Source organism: Scyliorhinus torazame, chromosome 1 (assembly GCF_047496885.1).
Source record: "Scyliorhinus torazame isolate Kashiwa2021f chromosome 1, sScyTor2.1, whole genome shotgun sequence".
Taxonomy (NCBI): Eukaryota; Metazoa; Chordata; class Chondrichthyes; order Carcharhiniformes; family Scyliorhinidae; genus Scyliorhinus; species Scyliorhinus torazame.
In genome coordinates, this window is record NC_092707.1 from 267495211 (window position 1) to 267517302 (window position 22092).

The following is a 22092-nucleotide window of genomic DNA, read 5'->3' on the forward strand; positions in this document are numbered from 1 at the left end:
GCCCGCAGTTCTATAATGTACGGGACGACCTAGCCATCATTGATGGGATCCTTCTGAAGCGAGACAGGATCGTCATTCCGCACAGTATGCGCCAGCTGGTTCTCAATCAAATACACGAAGGCCACTTGGGGGTCGGGAAGTGCAGACGGAGGGCCCGAGAGGCGGTATACTGGCCGGGCATCAGTGACGATATTGCCAACATGGTGCTCAACTGCACAACCTGCCAAAGGTTTCAGCCGGCGCAACCTCCTGAGACGCTTCTGCCCCATGAGCTGGTGACGTCCCCCTGGGCGAAGGTGGGTGTTGACCTATTTCACGCGCTTGGCATGGACCATGTTATCATGGTTGACTACTTCTCCAATTACCCAGAAGTCATACGCCTACACGATCTGACGTCGTCTGCTGTCATCAGGGCCTGCAAAGACACCTTTGCTCGCCACGGCATTCCGATGATTGTAATGTCGGACAATGGGCCCTGTTATGCCAGCCATGAATGGTCGTCCTTTGCCACCTCATATGGCTTCACACACGTGACGTCCAGCCCTCTGCATCCCCAGTCCAATGGAAAGGCGGAGAAGGGCGTTCACATTGCCAAGCGGCTCCTCTGCAAGGCTGCTGCTGCCGGATCGGACTTTCACCTCGCCCTGCTGGCCTATCGCTCGGCCCCGCTAGCCACAGGTCTCTCGCCAGCACAGCTGCTGATGGGTTGCACCCTCAGAACAACTGTGCCTTCCATCCTGGCACCAACAACAGACCATGCTCCGGTACTGCATAAGATGCAACTGCAGCGTGATGGCCAGAAGAGTTCGTACGACACAAGGGCAACTGATCTTCCCCCGCTGGCCCCTGGAGACAAAGTCCGCATTCATCTACCAGATGGTGGCTGGTCAGCACCTGCCGAAGTTCTCCGACGTGTGGCTCCCCGCTCGTTCCTGGCACGCATGCCGGATGGATCCGTGCGTAGGCGCAATCGGCGAGCCCTTCGCCTACTTCCATGCTCGCAACGCAACCATACATAGACACCGGGTCCTCCACTGGTTCCTGATAGTGACTTCGTGGAGCTGCCATCTCCCATGCCCCTTCTGTCACCACCCGTGGCCATGCTCGCACCTCAGCCGGTGGTTCTCGACCCACCCTTGAGGCGGTCAATCCGAATTCGTCGCCCACCTACTAGACTGGACTTATGAGACTGTTCACATGTCAAAGTTTAGCAACTATTGTATTGTAACATGTCACTGTTTTATCGTTCCAGATCTCGTTTGACCGGACCACACTTCAAAGTTTTTCTTCTTTTGTTATGGTACAACCTCGTTAGCATGCCACGCCCGACATCGCCCCATGTATATAGTTACGCCACATGTACATGCTGTAAATATCACGCACACACACCTTTAGCTGCACTCAGGACACATTCATATTTATAACCACGTAGACACATAATCTTGTAAAAAAAGGGGGGTGTCATGATATTCAAACACACACATCATGATAGACAGACCAACAGACCAATTAGCACACATAACACGACAGCCAATCACTGACAAGGGCAGAGACAGTATAAGACAAGAAACACGACACCTGGTGGTCAGTCCATCTGGAGACAAGGACAAGGACAGGACCTGATTAACAAGACACTCAGAGGGTCACCACGTGCGGAGTACCAAGACAGATCTGTAAATAACAAGTTGGAATAAAACTGCGTTGTACCAATTGCAACCGTGTTGGTTCGTCTGTACCTCAGAGCACCCAACACCACATGACCTTTACAAAGCAAACAATGGGCAAGTGTACAGAATTTTTTTGTAGTAGTTTCAAGTGTTTTGCAGGCCTTTGCTCAACTGCATACTTCTCAGATTTCTGTTATAAATATACAAACATGTTCAATGAAACACATCAAAATCTGAAAAGATGAATTAAAAGCATGAATCTTTCCTACACAAGCTTTATTTTTGGATTGTATCATCACTATGTGGGCGACAGATGAAGCATTATTTAAGTCCTTTTACTTCAGGGAAGGGGTCGTTTGCAAAGGCAAAATCTCTCTTCAAGCAGATGTTATCAGTCCAATATTTCGGAATAGATGTGACATTAATTCACCATTGTGGATTCTTTGAATAGCCTCTGACAAGATCATGCTGATGCCAATGGTCTTTATGGCACTGGGGTCTCTGGATTTCATGCAGGATTATATTGGTTACTGCCACCTCATCAATTGCTAATTTTTCTATCAACCTGGGTGCATCAGACAACAAAATTGGGTTGTCACTACTGTAAATTTCTCTTTCCTTCAATGTACCTGCAGCTGCTAGAAAGCTGTCAGCGTCACCAATTATGTCAGTAAAAATAATACCTTTCCTTCCCTCTACATCTCCAACGACTGTGATTGGAGGTTTTCCTTTGGAATGGCCACAGGTATTTTCAGACTGGCATGTATGGCTGCTGCATTTATCACGAGAGGTGGCAGATGTCTGTCACCTACTAAATCTGCATCTCACACTTCGCCATGAATCTCTGTGATCCTTAAATGTAACTGCTCAGCTCTTTTGGCAGATGCAGGTGACTTTGCAACAAAAATCGCATTTTTAAGATCACGTTTCTGTTTGAGGGACTTCGCCTGTGTACAGATTGGCTACTGTGTTTCTGACATCATAACAGTGAATACACATCAAGCAAGGATCTCCATTTGATGTCAAGCACTTTGAGATGTCTAGTGGCCATTTCTTTATTGATGCTTGTTTTTGTTTGTTCTTTCCAGTTTTTGGACCAAAATGACTTCTACCCAAATTTATTCTTTGGGAGCTGGGTCTGAAATTTGGGCAGGTCAAAAAGTAAGACTGATATTAATCCTCAAATCAGGCTGCTTCGGAGGGAGGCAGAATGTGATCACTGAGCCAAGGCAAGCAGCAAGGCCATTCATTACCTCCTATAATACTATCCAGTGCCCAATCACACCTTGGGACTGACACTATTTTACTGGTACTCCCTCCAGCTCAGTATGTTATTTCCACTGCTCAATGTGCAGTCTTGGTTTGGGAAGACAGAACTTAGATTAGACTGAGAACTCAAACTTTGCAACTTATGTTCTGTCTGCAAAAGCTGGCGGCCACTGAAGTGGTTAGCACCGCTGCCTCTGTAGCCATCTGGGATGGCCACTTCCAACTAAGTACAGAGCAACTCGCAAAGACTGATGGGTAAAATGGACAAGCCAAGAGTCAGGCAGGCTCAGGGCCTGAAATGCATATGTGTCAGCAAAGTCCAGACAGGCATCGAAACTCCGTCCCATTAGCATGTTAATCAGACCGATTAGCAGGTGATGGCCCATTTCCCTCAACACAAAGGGCTGGTACTCCAGTAACCGGGACAGTCCCAGACATTTCGGCACCACTCCCTGTCCAAGGGAAACGCAAACAACGGGGCCAGTGATCGCTTGGGACATGCCCAGTCATCCAGATCCCCGCCCACTTATTGGCTAAGGAATCGAATGGAGTGATCAGGGATCAACCAATTAGTAAGGCCCAAATCGAAGGACCGCCCAAAAGAGCGTGAAAGCCCCCCGAGTATAAAGGAAGAGTTCGCCATATGTTTGCAATCTTTTGGCCTTGATACTCCAGTCACGGCCATCGCCAACTGCAACAACACCAGAAGCAAGTTCGAGTTTGACGTCCACTACCAGACGGATGAGCCCAACTGAGCAGCAGTTACCACTTCAAATCCAAGAGATCCAGAATTGAATAGCGGCCACTGTTTCCTGACCTAAACCGGGTGCCTGAAGTTAAGTACAGATTGTCTTAGTAATAGGTGTAGTTAACTAGTAGTGTTCATGTTGCATGACTGATTGTATGTAAATAAAGTACCCTTGACCGTGAACTAACTAACTGGTGTTTGGCTCTTTGCTCGATAGCCGGTTGAAACTTGTAGTGGTATCATTCGAAACCTGGCAACTCTAAGCATTCGGACATAGACAATAGAGAAAAAAGGCAAATCCACTGTTTGCCCTAATTGGAACAGAGCCACAGAAAAGACCAAGTAGTAGAGAAAACGCACAACAGTTATTGGCGACATCTGACGGGACTCGACCCAGAAGTGACCGTGTCACTCCGAGAGAACCCACAAAAGCATTTGAATTAGAATCCAAATTGGCAAAGTAAAAGAAACCACAAGCGAAACCAATATCGATCAAACACCCAGAATTCGGAAGTGTGTAATTTGCATGCGTATGAACAAAGGGATATAAGGTAAACTCAATAGATTTTGTTGCGTGAAACTTTCGGGAGTTGCGTAAACCGGAAAATAGCTTAAGCCGTACCCGTGTTTGCACCACCGCTTTATTCCCCCTTGTCCCAAATTTCTGGTAAGAGACAGCAGAATATTTGTAGGGATGGCCATGAAGGCAATGGAACGCCTTATGCATCCACAAGAGCCCGAGGTCACAGCGACCAATAGATCAGAACAATGTCCCATATGGGAAGAAGAGATCAGGAAGTACCTAAAGGGGAAAGGATGGCCCCTATGGTCTGAGTTTTGCGCGAATGCAGAGGCAGGTCCTGGAAGCATAGGACAGACTTGGTGGGGCAATCTGACAAAGATCCATAAGAAAAGTGTGACTAAGGTTCGTAAGCCGATGGCAATCATGTCCTGTCTGGCACAATTGCGAGGCACAGAGGAGGTTGTGAAGACGCTCCGCAAGCAGCTAGAGGAGAAGGAGAAAAGTAGAGAGGGAGATTGAAGTGAATGCGAGAAATTAAATGAGCAGCTCCGGGAGCAGTTAGCGGCGAAGGACAAGGAAATGGATGATGTCAAGAGGGCACATCAATCCACCTTAGCAGCTTCCAAATCCAATATGATAAGGCCTACCAGGACACACAGCATGCTGTACTGGTAAGAGAAGAGTCAGAGAATCAGGTATAGCAGCTAAAGAAACAATGCGATGATTTAAAAGCAGCCCTCCGAGCACTCCACAGTTCCACCACGGAACAGAGGCAGAGTTCGGTGGACCAAGCCAAATGCAGGCAGCAAATTGCAAGGTTGCAATTCCTGCTATCAGTTCAAAATGGGTTTAGAGACACATTTGGCCCACAGCTAGACCAGGGAGATGGCCCCGGTTGGCAGGAACTCAGTGTAACAGCCCAAAGGTACGTAAGCGAGACCGAGAATCAAAATAGAGCCCCTCAAGTCCCGAAGAGGAAAGCACCCATACCACCGACTGCACAGGCAGCACCCAACCCAATGAATCCCATCACTACGCAGCGCAGGGTTACTACGGAAGACCAACCCGATTTCGTGTACACCACCCCATTATCGATCACCCAGTTATGAGACACCCAAGAGAAGATAGAGACTTTCCACCCCACATCGGACACACATCCCTTTTTCGAGTTAGTAAAACAACAAACCCTGATGTATGGTTTAGACGAGCCGGAGCAGGTTAAGCTCATAGTTATGTGCTTACACCCCTCAGTTAGTTCAGCCCTTCCCGACCCACAAAATGTGGGAGGAGGTAGCCTCCAAGAAATGAAAACGGCCATCTGAGACGCCATAGGATATAACAGAGGAGATCCGGTAGACGGACTCAACCGGTGCAGGCAGAAAAAGGGAGAGCATCCAACAGCGTTTGTTGGACGCCTTTGGATCCATTTCACTGCGGTATTTGGTGAATTAGCCCGCGCCCATTTATCAGCAGACAATACGGCCAAATGGATCCGTACGTTAGTGTCCCATGCCACGGAGGCAGGATAGAAGGCTTGCGCCAATTATAACCCCTCAGACCCAGCACACAATGAAGTGTGGGTTCTGAAACGATTGTCCAGAGCTTGGGAACAGTCGGTACAGAAAAGGACACAACATGAGAGAGTAGACGCCACCATGAACATAGTAATGGCTCACCAAGACCCCGTATGGGTAAATGAAGGCAGAGGTACAGCACAGCACCCCAAAACACAGGAATGCTATAATTGCAGACACAAAGGACATTATGCCTGAGAATGCAATGCCCCCCCAAAGCAGCAAAGGAATCAGCACCCAAATGCCCCCCCAGAAACAATACCCGACCCATTCACAACGTTAGCGCCCGACCAGATAATTCGGCCACGACTGGCACTGATTGACGGTGTTCGGGATCTCCAACTTGGATCTGCGATACTCTTTGGGATAAGTCCGGAAGACCGGTAGTCGCAGGCACAGTCCGGGGACACCCCGTAGAGTTCCTTTGGGACACGTGAGGGTGCCGAACCACGTTAAACTCCTCCATCATGTTCCAGAAAGAGATATGGCCCACTACGGATTCCATTACCCTTAGTGGCTTTATAGGTCACCTCCAGCAGGGACACATCACAGCCCCTGTGGACATACAGCTAGGTAATATTAGGACAAAACATTTGTTTGTTTTAGTAGACTTGCCCCAGGCAGCAGAACACATTCTAGGTATCGATTTCATGAGCACATGACCCAGTTAACCGATGCATCTGGAGAGCAGCACGAGCCCCCGCCACGCTCACAGTAGGAGATTATGCCCATAGAAGCAGCTCAGTAGGAGAGTACTGGTTTGATCCACAAACTATTACCAAGACAAAGCAGTTGGAGAGGTCTTGAAAAGACATAAGACAGCATTTGCCCAGCACAAGCATGACTGTGGTAAAATCCCAGCTGTTGTAAACATTACAGGTCCCGATTCAAAGCCCCAGAAACAGTACGGCTTCCCCCAGCAAGCCAAGGGAGAGATAGCCAAGGTAATTCAAAGCTTATTGATGCAAGGCGTGATTCGTGCATCGACACATAATGCCCTGATTTGGCCAGTAAGGAAACCCGATGGATCATGGCAACGGACCATCGACTACAGAGAATTGAACAAAGTGACCCCACGAGCAGCCCCCACCATTGCCACAAGTCCCTGGACCATGTTGAGACAGGGGCTCCAGTCGAAATGTTTTTCAGTATTAGACATCAGTAATGGCTTTTGGTCCATACCACTGGACAAAGCATGCCAGTATAAATTTGCGTTCACCTTCCAGGGACAGCAGTACATGTGGACGTGCCTTCCACAAGGCTTCACACAACTCCCCCTCCATTTTTCACAGACCATTGGCAAACGGATTATCGAAATTGTCCCGCCCTGAATGCCTTGTTCAGTATGTGGACGACTTGCTCCTACTGACTGACACCAAGGAAGAGCACATCTCGCTTCTTTCGGAATTATTGGAACTCCTTACAACAATTGGATGCAAATTTACCATGGAAATGGCTTCCACAGCATACGGATGCCATGGATGCATTGAAACGCACCCTGAGCACAGCCCCCGTTTTGCAAGCCTCCGATCCCCACTCCCCGTATGCGACAGAGGTAGCGACCACAGATCGCACCCTTTCGGCCGTACTCCTGCAGGAAAGGCACGATCGTCATGGACCTGTTGCCTATGCCTCACGAGTCTTAGATCCGGTCGAACAAGGATTTTCAGCCTGCGAGAGGCACCTATCAGTTTTCTGGGTGGTACAGTACTTCTCATACATAACCAGACTCAACCCAGTAACCATTTTGACCGAGCACACTACGACACAGATTTTATTGGATGGCAGACTGAAAGATGGCACAGTAAGCCAAATTCGAGCAGCGCGATGGACCCTACTCCAACATGGACGCGACATCACGGTAAAACAGACCAAAATGCATACGTTTCTGGCCGATAACTTGCATTATTCAGGGACCCCACTTGAATGCGAGATCATAGCCCCAAAACACACCACAGGATCCTTTGTCCAACGTCAGCACCAAGAAAGACAGGTATCGGACCCCAGCCCACAGACAAAGCCCTGAGAATTTATGTAGATGGATCCTCCACAGTCCTTGAGGGAAAAAGGATAACAGGCTGTGGCATTTATGTAGAGGATGCGCAGGGACGTGCTTCAGAAGAGATAGCTTTAAAGTTGTCTGGACACTTAGGTTCGCAGGCAGCCGAGTTAGCGGCCATCGCTTACATTGTCCAGCACCCCGATTCATTCCCGACCCCTGCAGACATATATTCGGACAGTTTGTACATCTGCAACAACCTTACGGAATTCCTACCCCTGTGGGAATCAAGAGGATTTATTTCCGTGGACAGAAAACCTCTACCCTCAGCCCCACTACTCAAACATATCCTTCAGATAGAATACGGCATCATCAAAGTAAGAAGTCACTATCGCTCCTCCCCACCCGGTAATGTGAAATCTGACGCCCTAGCGAACGCAGGCTCACGACATGGCCACTTTTGGCATCCCCCAGAGAGTGCCCCAGTACACGCAGTTCAGGTCTCACAGACCAACATCCAAGACCTAGCCCAGGCACAAAATGAAGATGAATCATTAAAGGAGATTTTAAAAGGAAACTTCCCAGCTCCCTATGAAATGTTTAGAAATTCTTTGACGGTCCATTAGGGAATCGTTTTAAAAGATGGAGTTTATGTAGTCCCCACCCAGGACAGGAACAAGATAATTTGCAAGTTCCATGATGGACATGGACACCAAGGGATTGAATCTACCCTTGCCCACCTCAGACCCCTCTGCTGGTGGCCCGAGTTGCAAACCGACGTGTCCCACTACATCGAGAATTGTTTAATTTGTGCTCAAAACAACCCCGATAGGTATGCGAGTGTGGTAATACCAGGTATTGCAGTACCTGAGAGGTGGATGACAATTGGCTAGACCTAGGAGTCTACCATTGGCTAACGTACATAGCTCCGCCCTGAGAGGCGGGGTATAAGAACCAATGCCGTCCCAGCAGCCTTCACTTTCTGTATCGAAGCTGCTGGGTACAATTCTAGCTGATTAAAGCCGATTAGTTATGACTCACCTTGTCTCGAGAGTAATTGATTGTGCATCAATTTAATCAGCTAATACTTCTGAAAGGATGGATCTCCGCATCTAGCCGGAGTGCCTTCAGCTCAGCCCCCACGCAGACAACTCTGCTGCTATCTTCAAGCACTGGCTGGCGTGTTTTAAGAGCTTCGTCGACGCGGCCGGCGACACCCCCACGGAAAGGCAGAAAATGCACCTTCTACGCTCCCGGGTCAGCCCTGCAATCTACCCTCCGATCGAGGAGGCGGAGAATTATGCTGCAGCTATCGAGCTGCTAGAAGGACACTATATCCGACCTGTGAACCAGGTCTACGCCCATTACCTGCTGGCAACTAGAAGGCAAAGCCCTGAAGAAACACTGCAAGACTTCTATCGGGCACTGCTAGTGCTGGGCCGGAACTGTGGATGCCTGCCAGTTTCGGGGAACGAGCACACAGAACTTTTGATTAGGGATGCTTTCGTGGCAGGTATGACTTCTCCCGATATCCGCCGAAGGCTCCTAGAAATGGACACACTGGGACTTACTGAGGCACGGGTCCTGGCGGGGTCTATGGAAGTTGCGTATAAAAACGCGCTGGCTTTTGCCCCCGGGACGCGCGGTGCCCCCCTGGGCTGCATGGCACCCCATAACGGCAGCCCCCCAGACCTATCCCCTAATCCCGCAAACCTGCGCGATGAGACGGCCCACTATCGCTACCGGCCAATGCTGCTTTTTCTGCGGGCAGGCGAATCATCCCCGCCCACGCTGCCCGGCCCGCCCCGCCACCTGCAAAGGGTGCGGCAAGAAGGGCCAATATGTCGGGGTCTGCCAGGCCCGCGCCGTGGCCACAGTCTCCAGTGACTATCGGCAGCCTTTAGTTCAGGTCCCGGCCGTCCAAAGCCCACCGCCGCCATCCTATTCCCTGGCTGCGTGCGATCCACGGGCGTGGCCATTTTGCCCCCCGGCCACCACGCTGGATGGGTGGGCGCGGACATTTTGTCCCTCGCCGCCGCCATCTTCGGACTCCATGTGCGACCTGTGGCTGACGCCATCTTGGATGGGGCCTCAAGCCCCCAGCACAGCCGACTCCACGCTGCCTGACCAGAACTTCCCCTTGCTGCAGCTGACCTCCGTTACCCTGGACTGGCCTCAAGCCCCCAGCACAGCCGACTCCACGCTGCCTGACCAGAACTTCCCCTTGCTGCAGCTGGCCTCCGTTAACCTGGACCAGAGTCGGCCCCGGACTCTAGCGAAAGCCACCACAACAATTGCCATCAACGGCCACGTGACGACGTGCCTGATCGACTCCGGGAGCACGGAAAGCTTTGTACACCCCAACACGGTAAGGCGCTGTTCTCTTGTCACCCATCCCGTAAACCAATGGATCTCCCTGGCCTCCGGGGCACACGCAGTGGAGATAAAGGGGTTCTGTCTAGCGAACCTCACTGTCCAAGGCAGGGAATTCCGCAATTTACGCCTGTACGTTCTGCCGCACCTCTGCGCAGCCACCCTTCTTGGGCTGGATTTCCAGTGTCACCTACAAAGCCTGACCTTTAAATTTGGCAGCCCTATACCCCCCCTTACTGTCTGCGGCCTCGCAACCCTTAAGGTCGACCTGCCTTCCCTGTTTGCGAACCTCACCCCGGATTGCAAACTCGTCGCCACCAGGAGCAGACGGTATAGTGCCCAGGACCGGACCTTCATCAGGTCCGAGGTCCAAAGGCTGCTGAAGGAAGGGGTCATCGAAGCAAGCAACATAGGACGGTCATCGACTATAGCCAGACCATCAACAGGTTTACGCATCTGGACACGTACCCTCTCCCCCGTATAGCCGACCTGGTAAACAGGAATGCGCAATACAAGGTTTTCTCCACAGTGAATCTCAAGTCTGCCTACCACCAGCTGCCCCTCCGTCATGGTGACCGCCAGTACACTGCCTTCGCAGCAGATGGGCGGCTCTATCACTTTTTAAGTGTTCCCTTCGGTGTCACGAACGGGTCTCGGTCTTCCAGCGAGAGATGGACCGAATGGTTCACCGGTACGGCTTACGCACAACGTTCCCGTATCTTGATAACGTCACCATCTGCGGCTATGACCAGCAGGACCACGACACCAACCTCCGAAAATTTCTCCAGACCGCGAATATCCTTAATCTGACCTACAATAAGGATAAATGCGTGTTTAGCACCGACCGTCTAGCCATCCTAGGCTACCTAGTGCGAAATGGAGTCATAGGCCCCGACCCTGAACGCATGCGCCCCCTCATGGAGTTCCCCCTCCCTCACTGCCCCAAGGCCCTAACGCGCTGCCTCGGCTTCTTTAGCTATTATGCACAATGGGTCCCTAATTACGCTGACAAGGCTCGACACCTGATCCAGTCCACAACCGTCCCCCTGTCGACGGAGGCCCGCCAGGCCTTCTGCCGCATCAAAGCGGACATCGCAAAAGCCACGATGCGCGCCATCGACGAGTCCCTCCCCTTCCAGGTCGAGAGCGACGCGTCCGACATAGCTCTGGCGGCCACCCTCAACCAAGCGGGCAGGCCCGTGGCTTTCTTCTCCCGTACCCTCCATGCTTCCGAAATTCGCCACACCTCGGTCGAAAAGGAGGCCCAGGCCATAGTAGAAGTTGTGCGACACTGGAGGCATTACCTGGCCGGCAGGAGATTCACTCGCCTCACGGACCAACGGTCGGTGGCCTTCATGTTCGATAATGCGCAGCGGGGCAAGATTAAAAACGACAAGATCTTACGGTGGAGGATAGAACTCTCCACCTTCAATTACGATCTTGTACCATCCCGGGAAGCTGAACGAGCCTCCTGATGCCCTGTCCCGCGGCAATTGCGCCACCGCACAAGTGGACCGCCTCCGAGCCCTCCACGAGGACCTCTGCCACCTGGGGGTCACTCGTTTCTTTCATTTCATTAAGACCCGCAACCTTCCCTCCTCCTTCGAGGACGTCAGGACAGTCACCAGGGACTGCCGAATCTGCGCGGAGTGCAAACCGCACTTCTACCGGCCAGAGAGAGCACATCTGATAAAGGCTTCCCGTCCCTTTGAACGTCTCAGCATGGATTTCAAGGGCCCCCTCCCCTCCACCGACCGCAACACGTACTTCCTGAACGTGATTGACGAATACTCCCGGTTCCCATTCGCCATCCCCTGCCCGGACATGACCACGACCACCGTCATCAAGGCCCTCCAGGGTATTTTTACACTGTTCGGTTTCCCCGCATACATTCACAGTGATAGGGGGTCCTTCTTTATGAGCGACGAACTGCGTCAATTCCTGCTCAGCAAAGGCATCGCCCCCAGCAGGACGACCAGTTACAACCTCCGGGGAAACGGGCAGGTTGAAAGGGAGAACGGAACGGTCTGGAAGACCATCCTGCTGGCCCTTCGGTCCAGGAATCTCCCAGTATCCCGCTGGCAAGAAGTCCTCCCAGTGGCCCTTCACTCCAACCAGTCGCTGCTCTGTACTACCACAAACCAGACACCGCACGAACATCTCCTTGTTTTCCCCAGGAAGTCCTCCTCCGGGATCTCGTTGCCAACTTGGCTAGCGACACCTGGACCCGTCCTGCTACGGAAACATGTGAGGGTGCACAAGTCGGACCCATTGGTCGAGAGGGTCCACCTGCTGCATGCCAACCCCTAATACGCCTACGTAGCATTCGCCGACGGCCGCCAAGACACGGTCTCCCTTCGGGATTTGGCGCTCTCCGGAGCCCCACACGCACCTGCACCATTGCCCCCACCCCCACCCTCCCCGCAGCACCTGACCGGAGGGTCAGTACTGCCGCCGCCCCTACCCAGCGCCGAACAGGCACCAACGCCCCCTACAGGCGCCCCTCCCCCCTGCCCACTTTTCGCCCCAACTGCGCCGCCTAGGGGTGACGAAGCTGCCTGGGAGGAAGACACCATGTTCCCAGAGCTACAACCGCCGGGGCCCCCACCAGGATCATCGCCGAAGCCCAGACGCTCCAGAAGGACGACCAGGCCACCCGATCGTCTGATTGCTGCACCAGAAAACAAAATAAAAGAACTTTTTCTGTTACCCTCGACATCACGGTACCTCCATACCTGGTCCTACCATGCAAAAAGGCGACAGTAACGCTGGCCATCACCCCGCTGGGTTCTTTTTTAACAGGGGTGAATGTGGTAATACCAGGTATTGCAGTGCATGAGAGGTGAATGACCATTGGCTAGACCTAGGAGTCTACCATTGGCTAACGTGCATAGCTCCACCCTGTGAGGTGGGGTATAAGAACCAATGTCATCCCAGCAGCCTTCACTTTCTGTATCGAAGCTGCTGGGTACAGTTCTAGCTGATTAAAGCCTATTAGTTATGACTCACCTTGTCTCGAGCGTAATTGATTGTGCATAAGCGAGAAAAGCCCAGCTCCGACACACCCGCCCTGTAAATGGTCCGTGGACAAACCTCCAATTAGATTATATTGGCCCTCTACCCCCTGCAGAAATGGTTACAAGTATGTGTTAGTAGTGATAGACGTATTTACGAAATGGGTCGAAGCGTTCCCATTGAGAACAAACACAGCCAAGGCCACCGCAAAGGTCCTAACAGAACAGTTTTTACAAGATGGGGACTGCCCGTAGTATTGATTCGGACCAAAAATGTCATGACGATATTTGGAATTAAACAAAAGTTCCACATTGCCTATCACCCGCAATCCAGCAGCATTGTGGAGCGCATGAATCGGACACTAAAGGCCACACTTGGGAAAATGGTGCAGCAGCACAATACAACATGGGACACAGTGCTCCCATTCGCGCTGATGTTTATTTGGAACACAGTGTCGAACTCTACAGGATATACCCCTCATACCCTCATGACCGGACGGTCCATGAAGGGTGCCGAATACTTATTCGGACTTGATTTGGCCAGCCCCGCAGTCACCGTCCTGACCCATGAGAAAGCAGTCCAGCACATGGTAGAGAATATTAAAGCAGCCAGCTTGCTGCAGATGTTCGACTTGGCGCTCAATGAAAGCAGAGTAAAGCCTGCTTTGACAAACAGTACACTCGACAGAGAATACAGTCGGACAGCAGGTAATGATCACCGTGTACACCCCAGTTCGTTCCTCTCCCCGAAATTTGCAGGACCCTGTTCAATTTCAGACAAGGCAAGTCCCTCGGTTTCTAAAATCACGTTTCCAAACGGAAAATCAGGATGGTTCCATGTAAATCAGCTTAAGGTTTATGGAAAGCAATGCTGCCACTCGCACCATCTCTCATTGGCGATGGCAGACAATGGGGACCCGCCCACTGACAACCCGAGTTCCCCCTCCCCCATCAGCAGCAGCACGTCCACAGACAAGACCTTGACCCTGCCCCCAGGATCAAATTTCATCTTGACGCTTGATTCGGCTGCTAGCGACAGCGACAGTACTACCAAAGCCCCTGAGAGACCCGAACAAAAATCACTCGAACCAGGCCCCAGTCACTACAGGCCCAAACACCCTGATGACGATACACTCAGCCCCTTTGAAACAATTTATCTGCCCACTCCGTAACCTGACCCGCCACCCGACGATAGCGACACCCCCTGACAACCTCCCTACGGACCATGAAGCACTGGCACCGTGACAATTCCTGTCGCTTGACGAGAAATGACGAAATGGACCCCACATCGGCACATGCCGCGTTAGCACGCAAACTCTGTGAAATAGTTTGGCACCCAGGAGATGGTGACAGCTATGAGTCTGACGCCCACCATGGTAACCCCTTTGCAAATCTTTTTGAAATGGAATCTTGAGGTGTCCAGATGATGAGAGTCAGGAACCGATGGAGATTTATGGTGTCCTGTACCCTGATGGAGCCTGCCCGTTTTTTTCTTCAATTTGTTATTTTTAAATGTTGAATGTTTGTTTATTTGTGCGACTACTCGTGTCGATCTCACTGAATTTCTTGATACAGTTTCTTCTTTCGGTCTCACACCAAATTTCTTGATGCAGCCATAATTACTCATCTGACTCCACATGGCAGTTAGTGAAACAAGTTTGTCTGCAACCATATAGTTACAAATTTGTGCCTCTCTTGGTAGGTCACTCTGGTAGTGGAGTAATTGCACTGATCCCCGCCCTGCCTGGGGACCCCCTATACATTTGGTCAGCCATGCTCGGGTAGTGGAGCAACGGCACTGATCACCGCCCTACCCGGGGACCCCACCCATTCTTGCCCTGCCGTGGATCATACGCACAACCCCATTCGACTACTTGGTTTCCAAACTCTTTTTTTGTTTTTTTTTCCCGTGCCGTGTGGTTTAAAGAATGCTCTTTGCCACTACTTTTGCCCCTCCCGGCAACCCTTCAGTTGTTATCCCCCCACATACTATTTACATGTAAGAAACACTTGGTTGGAAAAACAAGTTTGCAGAGGACGGAGAAATTGTCTGCCCACTCAGCTCATCAACCACAGGCTGCGAGAGTGCTCGTGCTGTGACACAGTATTTTTTGGGATGTCTTGTCTCCCAAATGGTTGATTAAAAAAAAACAAAATGAGGGAGTCATATCGTGACGATTATAATGGGAAAATTGACGTTACAGAGACACAGACAGAAATACTAGATGTTAAACAACACGATAATAACAGACACTATGCTTGTTCCCTTAGAGAGATACGAAGACACTCGACGGTGAAGTAAAACCAAAACAAGATGAAGACGATAATCGGCATCATGATCGTCGCTGGAACAGTCCAGTTGTGTGCTTTACCCACTTCTACCCCCCCTCACCACGCAGGTCCCGAACATGACCACCCAACACAACACCCTCAGCCCGGATACTACACCGCACACACAGCCAGCCACCGATACCCCCACATGGTATGAGAACCTCATCAAGTGGTATTCCCTGTCCTACACAGTGGAGGCCTTACTAGTAATAACCATATTGTACAGTTCACTCAGCCAAATAGATTGTGGAAATGGAGACGGAGAGCCTCCCGCCCCCCCCCCCCCCCCCCAGTATATACACTCAGAGCCCCTTTCCTCGGACTCCAGAAACCCCCACCTTCTTTCTGAACCCTTTTTAAATAAATTTGGTGGTTGTTGTTTTGTGAATAAAAGTTTATTTTTCTGTGCATATAAGTGTCAGTGATAGGAAGAAATGCGATGCTGCTATCGGATATTGTTTGTATTGTAACATGAGTTTTTGGATTGTAAATAGCAGCATGAGTGTAGTCTAGTTAGAGGCAGTTAGAGGTTCCCCCTTTACTGAATGTTAAATGGCCCCCGAGAGATTCTTAGACGTGTGTTGTTCAAGGAAATTAGGTAATTGTTTTTGGACCCATAGGACAGAGTAGAGTAGAACCTGTCCTTGGTTAAGGGTACCCGGCATCCCAAGAGAACAAAGAAGACCCAGTATTATGATCCTTCACGCTTCGCGTTGTGGATCAAGAGGACGGAGAGTAGCCATCTGGGATGGCCACTTCCAACTAAGGACAGAGCAACTCGCAAAGACTGATGGGTAAAATGGACAAGCCAAGAGTCAGGCAGGCTCAGAGCCTGAAATGTATATTTGTCAGCAAAGTCCAGACGCATTGAAACTCCGTCCCATTAGCATGTTAATCAGGCCGATTAGCAGGTGATGGCCCATCTCTCCCAACACAAAGGACTGGTACTCCAGTAACCGGGACAGTCCCAGATATTTCGGCGCCACTCCCTGTCCAAAGGAAATGCAAACAACGGGGTCAATGACCGCTTGAGACACGCCCAGTCATCCAGATCCCTGCCCACTTATTGGTTAAGGAATTGAATGGAGTGATCAGGGATCATCCAATTAGTAAGGCCCACATCGAAGGACCGCCCAAAAGAGCGCGAAAGCCGCCCGAGTATAAAGGAAGAGTTCGCCATATGTTCGCTCTCTTTTGGCCTTGGTACCCCGGTCACGGCCATTGCCAACTGCAGCAACACCAGAAGCAAGTTCGAGTTTAACGTCCACTACCAGACGGATGAGCCCAGCTGAGCAGCAGTTACCCCTTCAAACCCAAGAGATCCAGAATTGAACAGCGGCCACTGTTTCCTGACCTAAACCGGATGCCCGAAGTTAAGTACAGATTGTCTTAGTAATAGGTGTAGTTGACTAGTAGTGTTTATGTTGCATGACTAATTGTGTGTAAATAAAGTACCCTTGACCTTGAACTAACTAACTGGTGTTTGGCTCTTTGATCGATAACCGGTTGAAACTTGTGGTGGTATCATTCGATACCTGGTGACTCTAAGCATTCGGACATAGACAATATAGAAAGAAAGCAAATCCACTGTTTGCCCTAATTGGAACAGAGCCACAGAAAAGACCAAGTAGTAGAGATAAATCGACAACACCTCACAGCACCAGAGACCCAGGTTCACATTCTTGCCTTGGGTGTCTGTTTGTGCAGAGTTTGTCCATTCCCCTCATGTCTGCATGGATTCCCTCTGGGTGCTCTGGTTTCCTCCTGCAGTCCAAAGATGTGCAGGTTAGGTTAGGTTACAGGGACCGGGAGTGGAGAGGCCTGAGTCAGCTGCTCTTTCAAAGGTTTGGTGCTGACTCGATGGGCCGAATGGCCTCCTTCTGCGCGATAGGGATTTTATTGTTCTATGTTCACTTGGCACTTCAAACCACTCCCCCCATCCAACCTAATCCTGAGCTGTGAGCCTTTCGTTTCTGGGAAGATTGTGGATCCTATCTACTGGGCCTTCATGTTGATGTTCACTTCACACCCTAACTGCAACTCCCATTTTCCCTTCAGCAGGGAGCCAATGGAAACAATGTGTCAACTTTTCTGAACAGAGTAAACTTGGGATGTCACCCTTGGAATATCACTGCTGATGCGGCAGCCTATGTCCTTGATATTTTCAGAGTTTTTCCTTCTCTCTGGCTGCTGCATCCTCCACTACCCTGTCAGATATTTTTCTGCTCCACCTCCACCTGCCTTACCCTCCTTCTCACTATCTCAGCAATTCAAATATTCTAATTGTAAATACCTTGAACTTCTTACGCTTCATTATCCCAAATGGGAAACAGACAATACTAGATTTATCGGTATTTCAAGCCCATAAGATAGATGTCCATGAATATGTAGTGAAATCTTTCATTTATTAGCTGAGGCATAGAATATAGGAGCAGGGGAGTTATGCATAAAACATTAGTGAGGCCACAACTTGAGCACTGTGTGCAGTTCTGGTTTCTAGTCACTTCATTACAGAAAGGATGTCATTGCATTAGAGAGGGTTCAGAGGAGATTTACAATGATGTTGCCTGTACTGGAAAACTGCAGCTTTAGATTTAGATTAGATTTAGATTTATTGTCACGTGTACCGAGGTACAGTGAAAAGTATTCTTCTACGTACAGTCAAGGCAGTTCGTTCCATACATGAAACACATAGGACATACAATAAGTACACAATGTAAATACACAGAGTAGGAGTCACAGCAGGCCACCTCCACTCCTGGGGAACCACCAAAAGGCCAGTGTCACTGTGCAGAACCAGGGACCAAGGTGGATGGTCAGTCAGTGCGCAGCATTGATGCCATTTTTGAGGTGACGGAGAATCGTGATTCGGCGTCAAACCGGCGCCTGCCTTGATTTTGGCATCGGAGGCTATTCCCCGCCCAATTTCAGCGTTGGCCGATGGAGAATCCTGCCTCCTGTACTTGAACCAGGCCATTCTTGGATATTACCGTCCAGTTATAACACCAACTGGGATCATAAAACAGTGCAGTAAGTGAGCACTTGGCTACAATTCCGCAAATGACTTGTTGCTCGTCAATGCTCCTGACAGCTTCCAAGTCCTGGCAACTGCAATCACAGCAGTTTCTCAATGCAGAGAATGGTAGGACTCTTTAAATCAATTTAGATTTACACAAGCTGTGGTTTTGAAAACATTTGAAGAACACAGGGCGATTATTATCAATGAGATGCATGCAGTCTGATAGCTTTTCAGACATTTATTGCTGCTTACCTGTGGAGCTGATTGCCAATCATTCTGAAGTGAACCTGAGTGGCCAATAAAATCAAACAGTCCTTGAAGAACAACTCTTCACCTTTGCTGATTAATACTCTTGACAAAGGAAGAGGGGAAATGAGAATGACCTAGGGCGCTGCTGGATAGCAGCAGGATTTCTGGAGATGTCTTTCGATCCACATTGAACTGCACTTCAAGAAAGTCAAGTGGATAAACATCAGTGCCACGGGCCAGGCAGAAGAAAAATAATACCCACTTCTTTAGCTTAAAGCAAATGCTATTGCAAATTAACACAGCAATCTGCACCATTGGTTCATACATATTAGTTCATATTAAATATACTTGGAAAGGTATGGGGGAACAGTTTAAATTGAAGAGAAAGTGCACAGTTGCTTGAACGTAGATCTCTTTTATTGTGTGGATTTAAAAAGAAGTGAGAAATGGAGGCTTGTTAAAAAACTATTGATTATGAAGAGGAGATACTATGGGAATTATTCAATGGCTATGTACTATTCGGTCATCATTAAAATTTTAGAGTTCGTTATTAAAGATGACATCGCGGAGTACTTGGAAGTGCATGATAAAATAGGACTGAGTCAGCACGGCTTCGTCAAGGGGAGGTCATGTCTGACAAATCTGTTAGAGTTCTTTGAGGAAGTAACAAGGAAGTTAGACAAAGGAGAACAGTGGATGTGATTTATTCGATTTCCAGAAGGCCTTTGACAAGGTGCCATGTAGGAGATTGTTAAATAAGTTAAGAGCCCATAGTGTTAAGGGTAAGATCCTGGCATGGATCGAGGATTGGCTGACTGGTAGAAGGCAGAGAGTGGGGATAAAGGGGTCTTTTTCAGGTCGGCAGCCAGTGACTAGTAGTGTGCCTCAGGGGTCTGTGCTGGGACCACAACTTTTCACAATATACACTAATAATCTGGAGAAAGGAACTGAAGGCACTGTTGCTAAGTTTGCAGATGATACAAAGATCTGTTGAGGGGCAGGTAGTATTGAGGAAGCAGGTGGTCTGCGGAAGGACTTGAACAGGCTAGGAGAGTGGGCAAAGAAGTGGCAGATGGAATACAATGTGGAGAAGTGTGAGGTTATCACTTTGGAAGGAGAAATGGAGGCATAGACTGTTTTCTAAATGGGAAGATGCTTAGGAAATCAGAAGCACAAATGGACTTAGGAGTCATTATTCATGATTCTCTTAAGGTTAACATGCAGATTCAGTCGGCAGTTAGGAAGGCAAATGCAATGTTAGCATTCATGTCGCGAGGGCTAGAATACAAGACCAGGGATGTACTTCTGAGGCTATATAAGGATCTGGTCAGACCCCATTTTGAGTATTATGAGCAGTTATAGGCCCGGATGTAAGGAAGGATGTGCTGGCTTTGGAAAGGGTCCAGAGGAGGTTCACAAGAATGATCCCTGGGATGACGAGCTTGTCGTATGAGGAACGGTTGAGGACTCAGGGTCTGTACTCGTTGGAGTTTAGAAGGTTGAGGGGGGATCTTATTGAAACTTACAGGATACTGCGTGGCCTGGATAGAGTAGACGTGGAGAGGATGTTTCCACTTGTAGGAAAAACTGGAAGCAGAGGACACAATCTCAGACTAAAGGGACGATTCTTTAAAACAGAGATGAGGAGGAATTTCTTCAGAGGGTGGTGAATCTGTGGAACTCTTTGCCGCAGAAGGCTTTGGAGGCCAAATCACTGAGTGTCTTTCCGACAGAGAGAAATAGGTTTTTGATCAATAAGGGGATCGGGGTTATGGGGAAAAGACAGAAGAATGGTGATGAGAAAAATATCAGCCATGATTGAATGGCGGCGCAGACCCAATGGGCCGAGTGGCCTCATTCTGATCCTATGTCTTGTGGTCTTATTCATTTGTTAATGGTAGCAGCTGTATTCAGTGAGGCTGAGTGCCTATCTCCGGGAATTCAGGAAGAGAGGGAATGGTGCAGTGAAGAAGGAGGTACATTTCCGGCTTTGTACAAAAAAGGAGTGGTCCAGAAGATGGAGTTGGAGTCAGTGAGACCAAAGAGCTGAAGCCAGAGGCATAAGTTTGCTTAGCAGATAGGTGATTGATGAGATTTAAGATTTTTTTGCTCTCGTTAAACTGGATAGTTTAGAATATTATTACTATAGTTTCAGCCAGTGCTGTGGAGGTATAAATAGTGTATCAAATTTTTAAAGTAACGACCCAAAAATAGTAAAACGGGGAAATAATAATACTGGCCTGAACTGGCCTTGTATACTTCAAAATAAACACCAGTACAATAGGGAAAGAAGAATACTTGTACAAACTGTTTTTCCTTCCGGGTAGTTAAAATCATAATAGAATTATTGATATTTGTTGAGTGCTACTTGAAACCCAAATAATTCAATAAACATAATAAAGATAGCAGGGCAGGGGGGGTGTTGCAGCTGTAGTATGTGGGTGTGTGTGATTTATGGTAACCACATTTGTAATAAGTACCTGCAGCTCGAGGAACTTGGGCTCAGAGTTGATAAGCTGCAACCTAAGCTTTGGACACATTAGGAAGGGGGAAAGTTACCTTGGCACTTTGTTCCAGGAGGCAGTCACACTCCTTAGGCTAGGTAGTTCATTTTGGTCCATGGTCAGGGACAGGAGGGTGTCACTGTAAGAGTGGCAGGTGTGGGGAGGCGTCTAAGACCCAGCAATTGTTCAACAGATTTGACATTAATGCAGTTTATGTGGCCAAGAGCAGGAACTGCAGGGAGGATGAGCAAACTGCCGACAGCACTGTGGTGCAGGGGGCCATTTAAGTGTGGGGAGTAAATAGGAATGTGATTATAATAAGGGGCAGTAAAGTTACAGGGAATAGATGCTGTTCTCTGAAGCCCAAACCAAAGTCCATGTTGACTGCCCACAACCAGGAAAAAGGACAACTCCTTAGGGCTGGAGAGGAGCCTCGAGTGAGAGGGAAGGGATCCACATGTCGTAGCCCACTGTTATGGGTCTGGGTTTACAGAACTCAAAAGTATTTCATGGAGTTCAACCGACCCACAACTTGTAATAGATTGTGGTGTGGGAAGCACACGGCGTACTCTCCAGGTGTGATACAGCAGAAATGGACAAGTGGTTTTTAAAACAAACCAATGTTTATTCTATGAACTCAAGTTAACCCTTTTAAAACAAACATTGAATATCTTAACACCCATTACTTCAAAGATAACCCCAAAAGACTACAACACTAAATAATCCTTCAAACTGTTCCTTTAAACATCCAAAAGACTTCAAACCTTCAAAAATAGGAGCACATTAGGTTACATTCAATATATGTATAGTCTTTGGATTGCA

General features: G+C 49.1%; 1 pseudogene; it reads right to left on the bottom strand.

Annotated features, from left to right (window-relative positions):
- Positions 1–2044: 2044 nt before the first annotated feature.
- LOC140420298 (phosphoribosyl pyrophosphate synthase-associated protein 2-like) lies at positions 2045–21387 on the bottom strand (annotated as a pseudogene).
- Positions 21388–22092: the final 705 nt, after the last annotated feature.